This window comes from Rhipicephalus sanguineus, chromosome 1, assembly GCF_013339695.2.
Source record: "Rhipicephalus sanguineus isolate Rsan-2018 chromosome 1, BIME_Rsan_1.4, whole genome shotgun sequence".
NCBI classification, from domain to species: domain Eukaryota; kingdom Metazoa; phylum Arthropoda; class Arachnida; order Ixodida; family Ixodidae; genus Rhipicephalus; species Rhipicephalus sanguineus.
In genome coordinates, this window is record NC_051176.1 from 251,210,968 (window position 1) to 251,232,582 (window position 21,615).

General features: G+C 48.9%; 1 protein-coding gene across 1 annotated transcript in view; it reads right to left on the minus strand.

Annotated features, from left to right (window-relative positions):
- LOC119377667 (oxidative stress-induced growth inhibitor 2-like) overlaps nt 1-21,615 on the minus strand; it is a 106,586-nt gene that overhangs the window by 74,952 nt on the left and 10,019 nt on the right.

The following is a 21,615-nucleotide window of genomic DNA, read 5'->3' on the forward strand; positions in this document are numbered from 1 at the left end:
AAGAAAAATGGAGGGAAAGCCGGCTGCGTACTACGGAGAAAGGCAAGCACAGCATTCGATGACATCAACGAAAGGCAATCCACGTTAGGTGCACTCCTGACATTACGGCAACATGCCTAGTGAAATTTATGACCCTCTTGGCGAGCTCAGCAAGCCGGCAATGCGCAAGTACGACTGGACACTTTCTAAAGCTTCGTTTATGTTGACGAGGCGAGCATAATTCACCTACATAGAGTATTCGCTTCGCCGGTCACGGCGTATTCACATGAGTCTGTCACAGCTGAATTCGCTCATTTTCTTTTGTCTTTTTGGCTCCCGCGAATGCTAAGCCAGTGCTCCGAGACTGCGTGCGCAGACGAGTAGTGCTGACACCGCGCGGAGTGCACATTTCATAAAAGCCACAACCCGCGCAGAAGCGACAAACACAGCGGTCAGCCCGAAAGGCCGTCCTGACATTTCGACAGGGGCACCTGCAAACACTAAACGCGAGGCTCCGGCACGGCAGCAGATTACATTTTCGCAACGCAGCATTTGGGCAATTCTCAGATAAAAATTTGCAACGGATTGTTTTGACGAGGGCAAAACAAAAGCGATCTCGAAAGCCATGCTTTCGGTGACTAGTGAGTAAAGGAGGTATATATACACTGATGAGAACCTACTCGATTTTAGTCGTAACACGTAACGACGCGCTATACAGTCTTGAAATTGCCTCGGTGCCTCTTCTACAGTTCTTTTTCCAACAGGTACGTTTCTATCGCCAATGTATATCCTGTTCTATAGTTGTCTTACCCCAAGACACGACGGGGTTAAGTGACAATGAAGGTTGGTCGAGTATACGCCGCATTTTCTGTGACTACTATAGCACGAATCAACACTTGCGTTTCCTGGGCAGAACAGCTGCCCTACGTATACAGGGCACTAACCACAAAACCTGTAACCCCTCCCCCATTTTCCTTGTCATTCAACATCACAGCATCTCCACCGTGCATATCTTGCTAATCCAAAAATAACGCCAGTAGGACGGCGTTGCGTGGTTATGTATAGATGTCCGAAACACTTACCACAGAGTGGTCAACGTCGAATCACCTTTTGGTTGCTTTTAAAAGCGCTTGAGTCAGCTAGCGCGCTAGATAATCAGCGCTTCGCCCGACAGCACAACTGCGCTCGCTTACCAGCTCCGCGTTGTCAGAATGCTCCATAAGCTATGCATTGCCAGGATTATTGAGATAACGAGATAAGCTGTTTTGGAGGCCCCGTGACCTCTCTCTCTCTGTTGTTGTGACTTAGCCCTATATAGAAGCAAGCGTGGTCTTTCTCTCCTAGTTTCTGCTTCAGGCCCCATGCGAGCGACGGCTGACGGTATAAGCCGCTAAAAACAAGAAAATTCCTCTTGAAGGTGAGCGCCTGAGACACAAGTGTATCGAATGTAAAACTGAACACGCACAAGACGAATTTTACCTGCGGAGCTATAGGTTCAACCTAAGGGCAAGTATATCCTTCTCAACATGCTCGAACCCAAGGGCGAAAAAAAAAAAGACGGTGAAAACACAAAGGGGGAGCCTATGATATATGCGGCAAATAACCGCTGAAAGTGAGCACACATTATTTATTTATTTATTTATTTATTTATTTATTTATTTATTTATTTATTTATACCCCAGAGACCCGAGGGAATTACAGAGGGGAATGGTAGAATTGAAGTTCATTGTTATAAAATACTAGCTAATTAACACAACTAATGAAGTCACTGCATGAAGTCATTGGTTGGTACAGGAAAAAAAGTCCTGGTTATGCAATGTTAGGTAATGATTCACGAAAACTAACAGTGCCTTAGGAGCGACTGATCAGGAAAGGTGGTTTTAAATCCTTCAAGGTCCGAGGAATAAACGAACAGGAGCGTGTTTTAGTGGAACATTTGACACCCAGTTCTTAGACCACGGTCGAGGTGTTGAGAAATAAAGGTGTGCGAAGAAAGTAGATCAAATCGGAGCCGGGGTAATAAATTTTCTGAAACAAGGATGGCCTGAAAATATTGCGGCGGGATGCAAGTGAGGGAAGGCGAAGCTCATTTTTCATGTATACGTAACACCTGCTGTACGGTTACAGTTGCTAGCAATAAATCTGGCAGCGTTACTTTGAACAAGTTCCATTACGTGACAAGTTTGCTAGCAAACTGATCCGATATAGAGGCGGCGTACTCAAGTTTACTTCAATTTGAAAGAAGGGCCGAATATATCGGTAATCAACATCGAAATACACTATGCTCCTGGTCACTAAAAAAACCGCCATTCGAAACCGCATTAAGCAGGCGTGTACGCGCGCGCTTTCATAGACAATAGCTGCTGCACGTCTCGAAGCCGAGCCAGCGCCTGTGTCGGAAGCACCCGTCTGCCTCGCAAGCTGCTTCCACGCGGCTCTCGGTGTCGGGCGGCCAGATTCAATTCCCGTTAGCTGCCTATTATAGAACAACCAGCCGGAGCGTGGCATTGGTCGCACTCTCGATCGATAATTTCCCAGGATATCACCTAGCACGCCCATTCTTTGTACCAACCAACCGATGTCGGTGCGATGAAACGGACTTCTCCGATGATAAGCGTTAATTTCGGGTCGCACACAACACTCTTCAGTTGATTGAAAGGCACCATGTTGATGGAACCTGCGCCTGTGCATGTGGGAGCCTTTGCATGTCATCGTGGCTAAAGTGTCACGTGACTATACTGGCTTCGCTTCCAAAGCACGCAAGCGTGTACATGCAGCGAAGGCGCCTCATTTTGGGGCGCACAACGGCTTACCTCGCTTGCTGTGAAGTTACGCACAGACGAAAGAATAATCCCGCGTGTGCATTTTGCTGAAGCAGTTCCACTGCATCAGTGATGCTACCGAGGACTTCTGATTTGGAGCAATTTTTGGAGCAGCAAAATTTCAGTTTTGGAGCACTTTGGAGCAGCAAAATTTTCATATTGGAGCACTTTGGAGCAGATAATTTTGCATCTGGGAGGACTTTGGAGCAGCGAATTTTACATCCTGGAGTGCAATACAGAAGCATATTGCATTAACATTCAAGCACCTGAGTATTATTATGAGGCTCTTATGAAGGCTAGAAATATTTCGATTCATTGCAAATCTCATGGAAAAAATCAACTCAGGAGCATAGGCGTGCGCACAGGGAGGGCAGGGGGAAGAGGCCGCCCCCCCCCCCCAGTCACCTAAGAGGGGGGGGGGGCGAAAAATCTGCCCTACATTGACCCTTGCGATAGCAATTATATGGACACTCTCGGCGGATTTTTGCCGTCGCCGTTGCCGTAATTTTCCGTATACAGTCCAAATTAATAACATCACCACGCGCATTCTAGCCGCGGGTAAAAGCTCGCGAGCGCTGGCGACGAACGTGGCTGAAGCGGAGATTAAACTAGCCGGCCGTCTGTCTCCGCCGCACGGACAGCGCATGAGATAACATCTTCCCGCGTGCGGGCCTGCCGTCGACTGCTCATCAAATAGAGAGGAAACGCCCCGCCCGTCTTTCGTAAGGAGCATGAAGGGACGCCAGGGGAGCGGAAGGGGGGGTGGGGGCGGGAGCGCATCGTTCGAAGGGGACAGTCGCTTGCGCGCGCGCTATCTCGAGGCATCAGGAGACGGCTCGTAAACTTGCTGTGCTCTCAACGCTTACTTCGCGTTTAGAGAACTCAGAGCAAGAAAACACTTCGGTTCCTGGAGCGGCCATATTCCCTTAAACTAGTGTTTTGTTGAGTTACGCGAGATCGGATCCATAAGAGTTAGCTGCTAGTCCTACTTCGTTTCACAATACAATTTTTTGGTATCGCATTCATTGCTTCGCTCTTAAGCGAAACTGAGTTTTTTTAGCCGTTAGCTATTGACCCCCGAAAGCGAGGGGCGGACGTGTAACATGGCGTAGCCGCTTCACTGTGGGCCGTCAGCGACGGGCCCGCTACTGACAGCTGCGCATTTGCGGCTGCTCCGACCAGGAGATATGATTTTACTAATGAGACGACATTTTTAAAAAGCAAGCAAAAATTTGAATTGGAACCCTAGCACGTGAGCTCGAAAGGGCAGGGCCTTTTAGGGGGTATTTACCGCAGAGTGATTACAAACTCGGACGCGTGCTGGCGGAAGGAATTACGAAAAAGCTGTTCTGGATGAAGATCCATGGATAAAGTATATCTGAGGAAAAGTGTCAACGCGTTTCCACCGTTCGCGTGCTCTTCCATAAACGCGAAGCAAGGAAAATTCGACATTGTCCCATATATCTCCTGCGAGTGATCCCAGATTTCATTCCGCGATGTCCGGAAACAGAAGTGACAGACATTTTAGCGGCACTCATGTAGTTATTACTGAACACTGCTTTCCTTACGTCGTGCGACGCTTGAAACGAGCTATCAGCAGCGTTTCTGGAACAGACGACGTCCGCCGATGAATCGCCGTCGCACTTTCTCGCTACCGATAGGCCTAGATGTGGTGGTGGTGGTAAAAACATTTATTAGAAAAAAAGAAAACAAGGGAGGTATGCAGGCACTACCCCTTAAGGGGACGGCACCTACAAACAGTAGGTGGGGCTCCCTAGTACGGGACCCCATTGGCGTCGGCTGCTGCCTGGGCTCGTCGGACCAAGGCCTTTTGGGCCTGAAGTCAGAACAGGCAAGCAGGGTCGCCTCCCACTCCACCCGGGTTGGGTTGGGGATAGGGGGTATAGCAGGATTGGAGGGGCAGGCCCACACCATGTGGTAGATGTCCGAAGACTTCTCCCCACAGTGCCAGCAACTGCCGGAAAAGGCGGGGTCGAAGTGTTTCAGTGCTGCCGGGCACAGCATAGTGTTTGTGTACAGACGGAGTAAAAACCGCTCCTCCGCTTTACTTAAGCCTTTACACGGGCGTGGATAAAGGCTCTGGTCAGATTGGTAATGCTGCACAATTTCGCGGAAAGAATAGACAGGATGAAATTCGAGGTCTTCCTGATCGCGGGAGGCGAGTGGGAATGCCCGGTAAGAGAGCGCGCGGGCGGCGGCGTCGGCTGCCTCACGAGCCTCTGCGGAGAGCGCGTTTTGCTGTCGAGCCGACTTGCAGAACAGAAGCTGCATCACCACCGTGCATGGCATCGTGGCTTACTCGGAACGCACGCGCGAGCGCTATTTATTCAGCGGAATAATTCTTGGTCCATGATTGCGACTTTATCGGCAGCCCCAAGATCGAGCTGCACATGTTCTGACGCGCCGGCGGTGCGATTGCCGGTGATAGACGCCCCCAAACCCGAGACTTTGGCGCAGTTTGGCGCAAATTTCGTCGATATTATCAGGATGGCGCAGTAAATACAATTTGGTGCACTTTGGCGCAGTTGGCGCAGGAGTGGAATCACTGCACTGCATGCATATGACGTGCTCCGCTGCGTAGCACTACGCCTCGAAAGATAGAGTGAGGTATGATAGATAATGCCACCACAGGCACATGCGGCGTTTCACCGCACCCTTTCGCGCACTGCGTACAAATGACACTCGACGTGCTGCAGTATTTGACGTCTATACGTAGACCACATGCAGAGAGCACGCGCGAAGAGAACACGTGCAAGGCTTTCGCTCATTAGCGCTATTGATTAGCCGGCCATTTAACGCTCGCGGAACACTGAATTCAGAGCAACTGTTTTTGCAAATCAATTAATAGCTAGCATGAAGCGTGGGAAGCCTTGCAATGAAAGCTCCTAAAACTTGACGTCTATGCTATTAAGGAATTTCAATTAAGACTTTTCCGTTAACACCTGCAGTCAGCGGCGCCACTAAGCGCATGTAGTTTTTAACGACAAAAAAAATTAAAAATAAAACCGCTACGTTTTTCTTTTTTTGTTCTGCTGGACCAGAAACGCGTAACACGAAATAGAATTATTGAGACGGAATCTTAAAAATAATATCCATTTACTTCTTCAGCCTTCCGTCAAACGTCTCAACACACGGAAACTTCGCGCCTTTTCTGAAGCCACGTTTCGAAAGCGGCGCCCAGAGACGCGTATAATTAGCCTCATTACCATAAACGTGTCGCGATGCGCGCTTAATAAAAGGGACACTTTTCAACTTCGCGCTATCGTCCGTTGCACCATTCACTCGGAAAATCGCGGGAGCGGCAGCGGAACCGGATACATGTGCGGAACGGGAGCTGCCGTGTTCTCGGCTTCTGACAGCCGGCTTTTCGTCGGCACGCGTTTGGGTCGAAAGCAAACACGAAACGACTCAAGGGTGCGGTCTGCATATTCTCTAACTGAACGCAATTTGAACGTCACTCAATAACGAAAAGTGTCCAAAACACTTTAAAACGAGTCTGGGCACTAGATCTTGCAGGAACATTCAGAACAGATTATGAACACACCTTAAGAAGAAGTGGTCGGCATGGGCACGCAGAAAGGATGCAAACCTCAATTTTGGTGAAAAAACTGAAAGACGCCGACCAAGATGACAAATATTTACTGACGTTTCGGCCCCCATATATGGTAGCCTTGTTCACAACGACTCACAAAGATTCACTGCGGACAAGGCTATACCGTGTGGGAGCCGAAAGGTCAGTAAATATTCTTCACCTTGGCCGACGTCTTTCAATGTTTTCACCAACGTTTCATTGCGGCCAGACGAGATTTCGTCAGACCATCGACTTCATCAAACCCCAATTTTGCGTCTCACCTTTCTGCCTGACCGAAATGCTCAGGCCGTCCATGCGACTCAACGCCAACAGTTGTCTGAAAGCTTGGCTATAGCCGTCATATACAGATGTGGCAGTATCTCACTTTATCGCGAATTCATGCCTCGTCGTGTAACGTACACTTGCGCCATTCAATTACGCAATAGCTTCATTTCAATTTATCTCATTTAGCATCCGTCAATAAGCCTGAACTATGAATGCCGAATGTATACGCCTAGCCTAACTGCACGTGCGGACGGGGACACGAGGCTTTGAAACAAGGGCGAAGCTCGAATATACAAAAGTTGTATCGCATGAGGTAAGTTGATACAGTATGCAAGAAAGTCACGCTTTATAGCTTTATTTTAACGAACTTCTTAGAATGTGAACCACAATAAACTGACTTTTTTTTTTTTCGAAAGCAGAAAAACGTTGCTTTTGAGGCACAGTGACGCTGCGCGCCCCAAACGTGAAACATGCATGATTACATGAGCACTGTGAGAACAGGGACATAGAAGGTCACGGTATATGACGTGCCCAATGGTCAACTTGAAAAGCGGCTAGTCCCCGAGAGAATATAAAGTACACCGTTAATTATATAAAGCGAAACCCGAATAACACACAATGGCAATTCGTTATCACATGCAGCAGGAATGGGAGGCCATCGATACGACCGCTTCTGCGCCAGCCTAAGCAAGACAAATACAGCTGAGCTTATTAATTTAGCGTCACAAGGTCCCTCAAATTGGCATTGATAATGTTCGTACGTGACAACTGATCGAGGTGCATGCATGGTGTCGTTGCAAGCGTATAGCCTCAAAGACATCGCTCAAAGTGCCGGCAGCATACTATTGCAGGAGGTATACGCGTGTGTCACATTCTCCTGCTTTCCAAAAAAATACTTGTATGCTCCTGTATCTTTTTCTGCCTAGGCACTTTACGTTTGTTTAAACTTGAAGGAACTCCACGAACACAAACGCGGATGGTTATGACAGCTGAAGCTCGTTGCAAAGCGGATGTCGAATGCAGAAAGTCCGAAGTTCGTAGATGGTCGCTGCCATTCATAGGCGTGCGCAGGGTTCCCCATCAGGGAGGGGGGGGGGGGGGAGGTTCATCGCAGCGCCCTCCCTCCTTACTAAGTCATTGTACAGGGCAGACTATGCGCCCCCTCCCAGCCGGCGTCCCTAATCCATCTGCTCTTACGAACAATTCTATCGTAAGAAGTTTTCTGTACCGCCGCTTCAGGAACAAGCGCCACGCAGTGACGACGTCTCGGCGTAATCTGCAGCTTCCGTAATGCAGCGCTCCCTCTACGAACTGGAAGCGCAAACACACAAGGGAGGACCAAGTGCGAGGGTTTAATTTTAAACCAGGTGACATCCCCGCCCTGCCACGCGAACGCCGAAAACCACAAAAGAAGTCAAGAGGGTCGGCCGGATGAGAAGGGAGGCGCTAAGTCAGGAGCTCATCATGATCACTCGAGAGCGGGAGTGCTTTGACGAGCAGGCCAAGCTAACCGATAGGCAGCGCGATAGCGCACAGCAGGCAAGGACGACGCGGCCGACTGACCCAACTTCCCAACGGCCGACGTGAAATGTCAACGCTTCACGAATATGTAGCGCGCCTCATATCCTGCCTGCCTCGCCCGTAGAGGGCGCGGAGCCTCCGGCAGAGCCGACGCGTGGCAAACATTTAGTTCCTTGTCGGGCTCTTATACGCGAAGACAAGCGAGCGTGATAAAGAAGGCATTACTGAATAACTGTGACTCGCAGCGTGTTTCCACATCCTGAAGAGCGCTACAGGGGAACTTCCGGTCGCCGTCACATGCGGATGAATCACGTGACCCGAGTAAAAACGTCTCGTATGACGTCACACCACCGCCATAAAAATTGAATGAAAGGGAAAGGTTCCGCCTGGATTTGCATAGCCATTTTGCCAATGTAAGTGGTTGGTCCGTGTCACTGGGAGGCCAGTGACACCAACGTTTATAGAACAGTGACACCAACGTTTATAGAAACGTTGAGTGACTACTTCGCGAACCAGAGTCGACAGTGACGTGCCGCTCTATATCAATGACGTCACGCGGGACGTTTCTACTCAGGTCACATAACTCTCCCTCACGTGACGGCCACCGGAAGTACCGCTACTGCGCTCTTTAGGATATGGAAACGCGCTAACTCGCATGGGCGTCATGTGATGCGCACGAAACAACCCTATGCGTCAAAATATTAGGCTGCGATAAAGCGGTCTAACAGAAGTAGTGAAATAGAGGAATCTAAACAAGCTTTATGGTATACTCGTATATTTTAGTGCAACAGGCAACGCCGAGGAACATTTTTTACTCATAATCTCTCTTTCTGCAGCAAGTACGAAGGCGCATACGCTGCAAACATGCTGATCGCAGTGACAGGTGAACGCGATAGCGATTATATACCGGTGGTAAGAAATATTTCAATCAGCAAGCCGTCGTTGATGCGCTTCATGTTTTCCGATGTGTTGAATTACAGACCGTCAACTCCGTGGTCGATTACTCGAAAACAAGCGAGCGTAAGAAGCTCAATGAAATGTTCCACCACGCAACGAGGGACGCCACAGCTCGTTAAGGGTCTGTTTTACCTCCTAATATGTATAGAATAAAGCTCAGATGTCTGTAAAAGTACACCTTTAATTACACTCAGTACGGGGACTTTAAAAAAGCAACCGAAAATATATAGCTACCTGTTTCCTTTTTTTTTTTTCATGACTTCCTATGGCGATTTAGAAATACAATTCCTAATTAAATCTCGAAGGGTATGCTCGATTTTACAAGTATAATTCGTGGTATTGTTTTATATTTCCGCTAACCTATGAATGACGTACACGTTTCTGGACGGATATCAGCCCCTATATAAAGGCGATGTCATCGAACTCCAACGGTGCTGCTCGAAGTTCGCGTACTGGGGGGAGATCGGAGATCTCTGTTCGTTCCGCGTTCGTTCTGGCGGTGTTACGTCACAAAAGTGGGCGGTCCGCAGCTCTCTTCCGCCGAGAGGAAGAGGACAGCCAATCGTCAAGCGGTGAGCGGCGAGCTTTCCGGAAGTAGACGCGCATCGTTTGTCCTCGGCAAGGGGATCGTATATTTCAAAACGAAGTGTTTCTCGCCGTCTAATAAATACAGTTGTTATACGAAAAGATATTGTTTTTCTTTTCAAGCTCAAACAGTTTCTGAAACAGCAATAGGTTTGAGCGCTGATATTTATTGGTGTTAGTTTTTCTAACGTGCTCGCTATGTGAAGTCGCGCACGCGAAAAAAAGAAAGAGAAAAGTAGCGGTTGGCGCAGTTTTTCAAGATGTCGTCCCACCGGAATGTCTGGCTTGGCTCCCGGGTGTCGAATCGTCAAAAGGAGCTTCTGCTGGCTTTTATAACCGTCGTGCCCACTGGGGCCGTCGTTCAAGGACCGGGACGACACGCGGCAGTAGCTGGTAGCGCTTTTGAACTAAGAAGTCCCTGCGCGTAAGACCACAGGCAGGCCCGTTCATATTGTTCGCACTGTTCGTTTCGAGAACAGAAAGCGACGCCGCACTCGCTCATGTCTTCAAACGCATCTCGCACCTCCAACCGCAAGAGAAGCACACATCGCAAGCGCCATTTTCTCAAAATCAGCTGTTGCGGCAGCCGCAACCACCGCATCATGCCGTGCGAAGCCGTTTGTTCGCTCGAGAGAACGCGTGCGAACTGTCTCGCGCTCCGTTCGTTTGTAGCAGACGACATGCTGGTTATGACGCGGTATGACGTCACCAAAAAATAAAAGATCAAGCAAAAAGAAAAATGGCTACGCCCCTCAGCGACGTGGTTTTTCCCGGCTTCGGCCAATCGCGTACGGCGCCAGAATGGGTACAGAACGAACGGCGCAGAACAGAGATCTCCGATCACCCCACTCGTTATGCCGCGATATGACGTCACCAAAAAAGAAAAGATCAAGCAAAAAAAAAGAAATGGCGACACCCTCCGGACTTGAGTGGTATCTCCCGCTTCAGCGAATCAGCGCGCTTGTTCTTCCCCATGAGAACGAACAAGCGGAACGAACAGATCTCCGATCGCCCCCTTGATCGAAATGCTACTGAATATTTTCTGTTCAACTTTTTCCTAACGACAGCTAGTGCGTCGCTCACAACGAGAGGCATCATCCTCTCATCAATTACGTTTTATAATATCAATGACGCGCGAATACGCGTGACCAGAGACGAGAATGATATACAGCACTCGGATATGTCGTGTGCGTGCGCTGCTCTCGCGCAGTCGCGGAATCTTTTTGCGGCCAGTCAGTATAACAACAACGATCGCAAGAAATGACAAGGGCCCCATAGCCCAGACACAGCACAAAGCACGAAGTCAAGCACGGACAGATACTATATACCACGACACGTGTTGCACATTAAAGAAACGCACAGATAAAACGGGGAAAAAAATCGAGGGGGGGGGGAGATATTTCACTATACCGACAAACTTGGCAGCCGACTAGGAACAAGCAGGTGAAGAGTCAGCGACAGCAAAAAAAGAGCGCGTGCGCTTTTATAACTAATTACATACAGCCTACGTGAGCATACTTGTGTGCTGAAGCATGGACAAAGGCCACGTCAAGAGCCCAATCTCGCGAAGATTACACTCACATCAAAAGCAGTTCACGGGCGTGCGAAACATCGAAGCATTCAAAAAGCGGAAAAAAAAAAATGTTTAGAACTGATAACTGAATCCCATCAGAAGCCCGACGAACTCCAAACATTAGAAACAAAAACATTTTCAAACCGTATGGGAACTTGAAAGGCCGCTAAAAATAGCTTTCTTTCTCGTCGTTTCCTTTAACATGCGATTCCTTGTCTGAAGGTGATCCAGCTGCGCATACGCACCAGCGTCTTGCTGTATATAGTAGGTGCACGACCTTAGTCATTATTTGTTTTATCGTCGCCACGTGCTACACGATGGTCGCTTAACATGGCGTTATACGGGCATAATATCCGAGAACCAGGAAGGGCAAGGCATCGTCGTCTCGTCGAAAAGTGCCGCATCGGACTATAAGAACTCCATTTCCTGTAAATGTGTACAGTATAGCATATCACTAATACCACAGCTTGTTCCTTGTGAAAATAACAAAGCTGAAACATTTTACATGACGTCCCTCGTTTGTACGCTTAAAATCCAAGAGACAGTCCTCTTTGAAGTCTTAAATGGGTACTGACACATAATTTCCCGCTATTCATTGGCAGCATTAAGGGAAGGTCCTTGACCTCAAGAGCACAGATAAAATACTATAGCTATAGCCTGAGAGAGCGCACCGAGTAACGTAGTACGCTGGCTTTTCTATAGCCACTTTCAGTTTCGTTTCTCGGAGGTTATACTATATACTGTATCCTGATTTCATCACGCCGGAGGCAGTCACGTGGGAGCAGCACAATGCGACGCCCTGACGCTCATTCCGGCTAATACGGTCTTCCATTGCATACGTTGCACTGGTCCTTATACCACGAGAGAGCAGCTTGGGCAGCGATCGAGCGACCGTCAAAACCTTGCATGTGCTCTTCCCACGTGACCACATTCCGCGATGACGTCACGATGCAGTCGAAAAACGAAGCAGTAACAGGCTGCAAAAACAAAAACAAATAAGCTATTGCATTTTTTGGTGTACCCTGGGGCGGGGAAGTATCTTTCCCCCCTGTGGTTTTGCGGACTCTCATTTAATGACTAATAATAATAATAATAATAATAATAATAATAATAATAATAATAATAATAATAATAATAATAATAATAATAATAATAATAATAATAAACTGCGTCTCAGTAAAACGGATTGAAAGCAGCAGCTTACGGGAGTTCTAAACAACTTGACACGGGGGCTCAGTTTCTTACAGCCACCACTTTTCTTAACTCTTCCTTTTATCGCCTCCAAAGGCTCGCCAACACGCCCAGAATTATAACTGACCGATACGCCCACGAGCCCTTTGGTCGTCGCATTGCTTCACACCGCCAAGTCAGTGCTTCGTCGACGCATTGCTGTGAACTTTTTACAAACTCAACCTTAAACGTAGCTGAATCTCTCTGAACGTTTTGCAAAACATGAGTGCGCGCATTCAAAAGATTTCAGCTTTTTTTTTTTCGGCTGATCAATTGTATACTAAATAAGGGAATTAAGCTGACCTTTTAGGGCAGCTGCCGTATTTTAGTATCGGGAAACAATAGTGAAATCGTTGACGCACATCCAGGATACGCATTGCCTCGAACGAGGTGCCAGCATTCTGGCTGTCTACGGCCGCTGTACGGAAAGATAAACAATAGCTGCTAAAAAAAAAAAAAAAAAAAAAAAGAAGCGTCGACGCAGGTGGTCAGTGGCCGAATATGTCCTGCCCGACTTAACGGCCCACATACAATTGTAAACACAGCTGCCGTGTCGACAAAACATTTCGCACCGACGCCGGTCAATGGTGATAGCGAAAATAATAGCAAAAACAACCCGGCCAACGACGAACCGTTAACGAAAGAAAAACAGTGGCCGGGACGTCAATTCCATTACAGCGCTATTTCATTTTCCAGCCTGTGGTCCGAGAAGCTCCGCCCACGCTATTAGCGCATCAGCAGCCGGCTGTGAACAGTGGATTACAAGAATCGAGTCAAATCAAACCCTTACGTTATGCCACGCTCTTCACAATTACGTAATAGCGCTGACAGTGGCTCGCACGCGTTTTGGGTGTATATCAGGCCCGTAGCCAGGGTGGCGGGGGGGGGGGTGCCTAGGGCCCCCTCCCCACAAAATTTTGGTGAAGTATGTGTATTTACCAAAAATAAATAATAAAAATAGGTGTTTTTCTCAAAAAAGTCAAGGTTTTCAGCAAGTGTCCCCCCCCCCCGAAAAAAATTCCTGACCTGGTGTATATACACTAAGAAAAAAAAGGTGTCATTTGACTCTCTTTTTTTCCTACACACGTGACTCTCACATGTAAACTCTCTTTAGGGAGACAAGCTGACTCTCTTTAGGAGAGTCGTGGGACGCACGACTTTCCGAAAGGGAGTTAGCACGTCTCTTTAAAGAGAGTTATACCACGTGCGCTTTTTCATCCAGCGGCCGTGGTTATACATGTGGGAGTCACATGCGTAGCAAAGAAAGAGTCAAATGACGTCTTTTTTTTTACTTATAAGTGTACCTAAGGGACGGGGGAAACTAGTATCATGACTCAGATTACGAGGAATTTCGTAACACCTCTCTAAATGTGTACATTCTTGGTGTCAATGACATCGCTACCAATACCGTCGCGTGATATTGCATTTAATGTAACTACAGTGAAAGCTCGGTGATACGAATCTCGCGGGGTGACTAAAAATATTCGTATCATCCGAAATTCGTATGCACAGAAAACATGGAAAATTAATATGCGACAAACGAAAGCTGGCGTATATTTTCATTTATTGTTTCTCAGGGACGCAGCAACGTCATGAACAGTTCTGATTGACTGCCAGTAATGTTTTTAGATGTCAACGACTATACTTGTACTCGTAAATATGCGGCGCGTGCGTGCGTGTGTAATTAATTAACCAGGTGTTCTGTGACCCGTGACAGCTAGTAGCCCCTTCCAAATCTTAGTACGCTTCTTTCACATGACATCAGAGTGCTGCGTTGAAAATGACTTATCGAGCGCTTTGCAAACGATTGAACGCCGGAAAAATTTAGGAGCGCTGTCCTTTGTTGTTATTACTTTCTTATCGCGGCGGTGTTTTGAATGTTTTTCGGGAGATTTACGGCCGTGCCCGCACAATCAGGAGGTTTGCTCAAAATTTGGGAATCTCCTGTGGAAATCGAAGAGTTGGCAGGTGTGCGCGTCCACGACAGTCGTGCATGTTGATATTGATAGGGCTAGTTTCTTCGCGAATACATGGCTTGCATCGACGTGGCAGGCACGAGTAAACAAAGTACAATGACGCTGCCTCGAACACAACAGCACGCGTCGACGCGTTAAAGAGAGAGAGAGAGAGCGCTACGTTAGCATCATCTGCAATCTAAACGCGAAGGTACATAAGGCGCATCGAGGCCTCCAAGATCCGCACGCACAGTCTCGGATGTCTCGGAAGTTACGACGCGCCACTGATGGCCTGTTCTGACAAACTCACGCGCGGTCATGCGCGGCGCGCGTGATTGCCTTGTCTTCTGCGACAACACGGGCAGCACCTGTTCGCACCTGCGTGGTAGCGTACGTTCGTATCAAACGTCACCGGGTGAAAATCTGTTCGTAACAACCATACTCCATTAAATTGCAGGATAATGGACCTTGGCCGGCACCACAGAAAAATTCGCATCACCCTGAAATTCGTACGCGCCGTGATCGTATCACCGAGGCTCTACTGTTTTAAGTGCCAAAACCACCATATGATTATGAGGCTCACCGTAGGAGTAGAGTACGGTTTAATTTCGACCACCTGGACTTCCTTAACGTGCAAGTGAATCTAAGTACACGGGTGTTTTTGCACTTCGCCTGCGCCGAAATGCGGCCGCCGTGGCCGGGAATCAAATCCGCACCTTCCAGCTTAGCAGAGCGACACTTGACCTGCTAGGCAACCACGGAGGGTAGCATTATTTTAGATTCCGCATTGCATTGCAAGGACACTAGGTAGGATGACTAAATGCATTTCGTCAAGTTAGCTTCATTTCTACAACAGAAACAGCGCAAGGATCTCTTTTCTGGAACAAAAGCAGCTCTATATAAGCAGCTTGACAGAGCTCCCCCGCCCCCCCCCCCCCCAAAAAAAAAAAAACGCATCACATAAGTTAGTCTCAAGATGTTCAACAAGATAAACATATTGTCGGGTGATTCTCTCGAAACTTCATAATCGACAATTTCGTGGCAAAAGTTGGTTACCAGAAACATGAAATGAAGTCTTGTACGTTTAAATCGTTCGAATTCTTCGCCTAAGCTCCAGCGCTGGGAAGTCAAGTGACTTGGGTTTACAAGTTCTATCACATTGCGGACGCTTTAGCTAAGTAAAAGTTATCGAAACTTTTTGGGCGCAGTCTCTGACTCTTTCCAGAATACAGTGTATTCGTTCTTTAGTGACAAAAAAAAAAAAAAAAACTCGGTCGAAGCAGACGCCAACTCATAACCCATGACGTTAAGGCAAATGTTGCAGGCACTTCAAGGCGGTGTCATCAAACACGTCTCTCATTCTTGGGCATTTTTTCTGGCTCACGGAGCCTCCTCTCACAATAAAAACTTTTTTTTCTTTCATGCACGGCTTATATAAAAGGGTAATTAATATCAAGGTTTTGAAGGTCTGTTAAGATTACGTACGTTGTCGCGTATTCTCATTAAATAAGTTCTGTCACTGTTGGGTTAAAATATGATCTGGCACGTAAGGCTATAATTTTCCTGCTATTTCGTGATGAAATATTTAGCGCTTAGAAGTTCAGCGGGAAAGTCTGCGGTGCGGAGATCTCCAGAATGGCCCTGCCGCCTGCACTTATATTCGTTATTGCGTATTTTGAAAGCGTAAAAGCAAAGCGGCACCCATCCTATGAGCTGCTCTCCATAAGTTCGCTCATGCGTGCGCAGTGTCTCCCGCCAACCAGTGCAGATTTAGGCTGCCTTGACAGCAGTGCCGCCCTACGTGCTTACTCACCTTACAAGCGGATTGCGGTGCGGTGCTTTTGTAATACGAAATCGTATTCTACGCTCATTGCTTCTCTTAAAGTTTATTTTTGTTTCATTGTATAGTGCGTTCCTGCCTTTGTTTTCCCTTGTGTGAGGATTTGCCTCAACAAGACAAATAAATAAACGTCTGGCGCCATGGTATAGCTTCACACCGCGAATACAAACGCGGGCGTAAAATGCAAATCGCGCCGTGTTAATAATAATCATTCCTGGGGTTTACGTGCCAAAACCATGATATGACTATGTATAGGCACGCCATAGTGGAGGACTGCGACAACGTGCACTGACATCGCACGGTACACGTGAGACGTCCCCCCTTGCTATCGACCACCAAAGAGGGGAGGCCACTAAATCCCTTTTCCCGACAAACGCTAAAGTCGCCACTATCTACAATCGCTCGCCCCCTCTTGGCTACGCATCTGAACAACTTCTCATCGAAAGGATTCGTGCTGGGGCCGGGAGGGAAGAAAGGCAACGAGCTTTCGTTGTTTACAAACAAATTATTTAATATAACTCATAAATGACATAGACACATGCTCTCCGCACACGATACACGCTACACAAAATCATAACAAAAGAATACAACACTCGCGACGAAAAATGCAGAATACAGAAGGAGGATATCAATAACAATAAAACAACGCGATTAGCACGAGAGGGTGAAGATAATAATTAGTCAAACTGCGCAATGTCCCAACGCGCCGCCTCCCTTCCCGCAAAGCTCGTTTAAAGGGACACTAAAGAGAAACCGGAAGTTGAGCTTCGATGGTAGATTATCTTATTATGATTACAACGGTACCATTGTTACGGCGAGCAGAGCTTTCGTAAGCGAGAAAATAGCGAAAAACCGAAGGACGGGTGCTGACGCCCCTGCGGCTTTCCCGCACTAGGCGCTCGTGACGTAGAAACCCGCGAATGCAGACGGGCTGCGATTGGTCGACAGTGATTTAATGCTGCTAATAGAAACGCCCGATGAAATTTCTCTTAAACGTCCGTAAACAGTACTTCGCCCCTATTTAAGCCGTGCCACTCAAGGAAGTACAAATTTAACGCAAAACAAAATAAAGAAAGAAGAAAAAAAACGGCATGGCGCTGCCGCGCTGCGTATGGCCGTGATGGTTTCGGTTTTGCTCCGCGCGTGAGCGTGCGTGCCTCGCGCTCCAGCTACTCTCCCGCATTGGTTTCGTTTAAAGTCCCGAATTAACAGACGCCGGTGAGCGCTGACCTGTCGGCCGGAAACCTTTCCCACCGCACTGGACGGAGGCATCGACCCCGGAATTTACCCGGAATGTGCTTGGTACACCTGGTCGAGTGCGGCCTGTCGTCGTGGCCTTTCGCGGAAACCTGACGGGGCAGTCGCGGACACCCCTTCTGCGCGGCGTCGTGAGCGTGAGACAGAGCCACTGGAAAGGTTCTCACCGCGCCAGGACCTGTCTTCACACGAACAAAACAAGCGTTTTCAGATGCTCGAGACAGTGGCCGTCATGGAACATCTCCGAAGTGAACGACCCTCCGGACTTGACGCGTACCATGTCGCCGGGTGTCCTCGGAATCAATTCGTCAAGGTGTGGGACTTGTACGTCGTCATTGTGCGCTGCATTTGTAGAACCAATTGGGCACCCCGTCCGTGCTTCCCATCGGATACGTGTTATTCTCTCTGCAGATATCGACTTGAGCACAATCGTTGTGGACGACGGCGCGAGCCAGCTACCTGCTACGATACCCGCCGGACACCACACCTTACAGGCTCCGAGACCGGAGAACTTGCAGCAAACCGCAAAATGCGTAATGTGTGTAGTGTTGAGGGCTGTATTAACGGTCCACGGCGTCTGATCAAGGGCAGCGGCAGTGTCGACCCGTCTGTGTCTTTCCATGCGGTGCCACGCGATGAGCCCCGTCGTTCGCGATGGCTCAACGCTGTGCCCATGATTCGACGACAGAAGGAGCTAAAGAAACCGGTGGTGTGTTCACTGCACTTCTCGCCATCAGTTATGTTTACAATCCTGTGCTCGGGAAGGCTCTCGGCGTGCCCCAAAAGGGACTCCTCACGCGATCAGCTGTGCCGTCCCTATTGGCTCCTTCATTCCCGCCACAGGTGCCCTCGCAGGAGCAAACCAGCGTCTCGGTAAGTGTAGAATCCTAGTTATGATTGCTACCCTAAACGTCTTCGCTTGGCTGACTGGCCGCCTCGCCTTCCGTCGACAACGAGGCTTCGCTCTCCGACGGTGCGGCCAGCGGCCCGCTGTCGTACGCAGGAACGCCTGCCGCGCGAGCTCGAAGGAGCATATCGCGCTCCACTTGGCTTAGGTCGCTGAAATGTAAACCCGCTTCCCTTGCGAGGTCTTCATTGCAAGGTTCAGCGGGTTCAACGTCTGCGCCGACATCCATCGCAGCCATGATCACGGAAAACACGGAAGCGGTCATGAAGCAGCGGAAGCGGCCGCCTACGCATGCGGTGACGTTTCATGGCGCCCTCTGATTCGCTGAGAGCAATGCGGACAGTGACGACACAGCTCCAGCGCCAAATTTCAGGCGAGTGAAATTGAGGAAGAGATATTTGGTCTTTGATTACGAATTTCTCCACTAATAAGTCATCTTTTTGCACCGAACAAAAACCTACACGCATTCTCGAATTCCCATCTTTCGTCCCGTATCAACTTCGTGTTGCTCTTTAGTGTCCCTTTAAATAAAGGAGATGAAGTTCGTCTCACGAAAGGTCCATGTTGTTGGAGGCCTCGGAGCTGGCTGTGCGAGTCGGGGCTCGGGGTTTGTTCCTGGGGTCACTGTCCAATTCTTCTAGCTACTCGTGACTCTCACGATCTCTTCCCTCCTCATCGTCTCCATCATCCCCCTCATCAGGCGTCCCCATCTCGGTCATCATCTCATCGTCCCTTCTTTCTATATCATTCCATCCTCTGCCTCGATCCTCATCTCATCGTCTCCCATCTCGATCTCATGTCCTCTCAATCCATCCTATTCCATCCTGCCGATCTCCTCTATTCTACTCCGTCCTCGATCGTGGTCCCGCGGCCGCTTTCCTTGGGATGCGACTCCGTCCTTCCGTGACCTCTAACCAATTGCCACTGTTGATGCGACATACTTTCCTGTCGGTCAGTGCATGTCAGCCTCGACGACTGCCCCCGCAGCCTACACCAGTGGAAAACACTCTCTCCAGCAACGTAGAGCGACCAAAAATGTAGAAGCTCCAAATTGAGAGAGTGAAACGGGCGAGCTGTCCGATGACGCGTGAATTATGGGCGACCGGGAATTCCAACGCTCGGACAAAGCGCGCTGTCTCTAATGGCCGACGCGCTGTGTTTCGAGCGCCGCGTTGAAAAGCTTCTGGCCGGCCCCCGTCGCCCCAGTTTCCGGTGCTTGACGACCCGATGTCCAGGTCGGATTTCGAAGTCTCCAACCCGGTGTCTCCCGCGCAATTCTCCGCAGTCGCCGCTTCTTCTTCCTGGAACGCCGCAGGCGGTCATCCACGGAGAACGCGATAATGAGCCCGGGAGCCGCGAAGGCTAAGAATGTCAGGCCCAGCCCGGCTCAGGGGTTACAGCAGGGTCGCATGAATGGAACCGCCGAAAGGCGCTCCGCTGCCCCCCCCCCCCCTTCCCATGCCATAAAACTGAAGGGGGCGCACGACGCCTCGCTGCTGCAGTGGCCATACACAAAGAAGCGTCACCCGATCGCGGTGTTTGCGTGGTGGGCCCGCGTGGACCGTCAACAGAATTCTTCCAGGAACTCTGCTCCGAAATGCGCATTCGTTACCCGGGGGGGGGGGGGGGGGGGCTTCTTACTGCCGAAGCTTGGGTTGAGGAAATGGATGTAAACATCTTGAGAGGCCTGGGGTCCAGCCCGCGTTTTCGGGAACGTCACACACGGGCAGGGTTGCCACTGACTTTCGAGAAAATGTCGCCAAACGACGAGCAAAAAGTCGCCAAAAGTCGCCATTTTTTTACAAATTTCGCCAAAAAAGTCGCCATCCTAGATATGTGCGGCATACATAGGAATAAAACTTTCCACTCACGTATAGCTCGGTAGAATACAGTACCATCCAAGACCCTTCAATTATATTGACGTCTCTCAATGCCAGTTGTATCGCCCGCTTCATCATGGGAGTGCATGGTGCTGCTTCTCCGACTAGCCGCAAGATGTGCGTGGTGGCGCAAGGGTGAATGAATGAAGCGCTCATGATATCCTTCCATCCCTGTCGGCTCGTTCCAAAGGTAAAGGTGTGGTAAACTTTGGGCGAAAACCGTGAAAGCGCTGTTTGTAGACAGCTTTACGTACCCTTATATGAATTAAAATGATTAAAAGGTTCATTGACGGTAACACGACAGAATTCTTGCAGGAACCGATCATTAGTGAGACTTACACTTTTTAAGTGTGAACTGATATGATAAAGGACGCCACCGACCCTTTCTTATGGTCACTTACATCTACACGTGTTAATCCGATGCGTTAATAATGAACAGGTAGACAATGTAGAATGTTTATAGCAATTGTTTTCATTGCACACGCTCACCGAGAACAGTGGAAAATGCCTCGATAAATAAGCTAAATTGGGGGTACTGCAACAGTGAATAAGTCGCCAAGCTATTCAGAACAGTTGGAGCTTTGGCGGAACAAATGGTCGGAACACGCGGCCAACCCGTCGTCTAGCCCCTTGAGAAGCCAAACTTTAGAGAAGCTTAAACCACCTAAAGCTATATACTTATAGTCAAACACTGCCCCCTCGCGGTTTGCGAGGCAGTCCGCTGACTTACATTTTGCTAAAATGTCGCTGGGGGACATTCGAGTGCCTGCTGCATTTAGATGAATTGAGGAGATACACACGAGTTACAGGACGCACATACCGAATGACGCGTAATGTGCACGTTCTACTCTAACCAAGAAAAATACCGGGAATGTTGCCGCTCATTCATTGGAAAGACACTGAACTTAGGATGCATTACTCAGTGGAGACCTAAGCCGAAAATCGCCAAAAATTCGCCATGTCGCCATTCATAATTTTAGGTCGCCCCGGGCCTCTCAAATTCGCCAATTTGGCGAAAAGTAGCCACCATTGGCAACCCTGCACACGGGACTCTAGCATTTCGCCACCATCGAAATGCGACCGCCGCGGCCGGAATCGAACCCGCGTGTTTCGGGTCAGCAGTCGAGCCCCGTAAGCACATGGGCCATTGCGGCGGCAATTTCGACGTGTAACTTAGTTTAGCAGGTGTGGCGTCGCGCTGCTAAGCTCGAGAACGCGGGTTCGATTCCCCG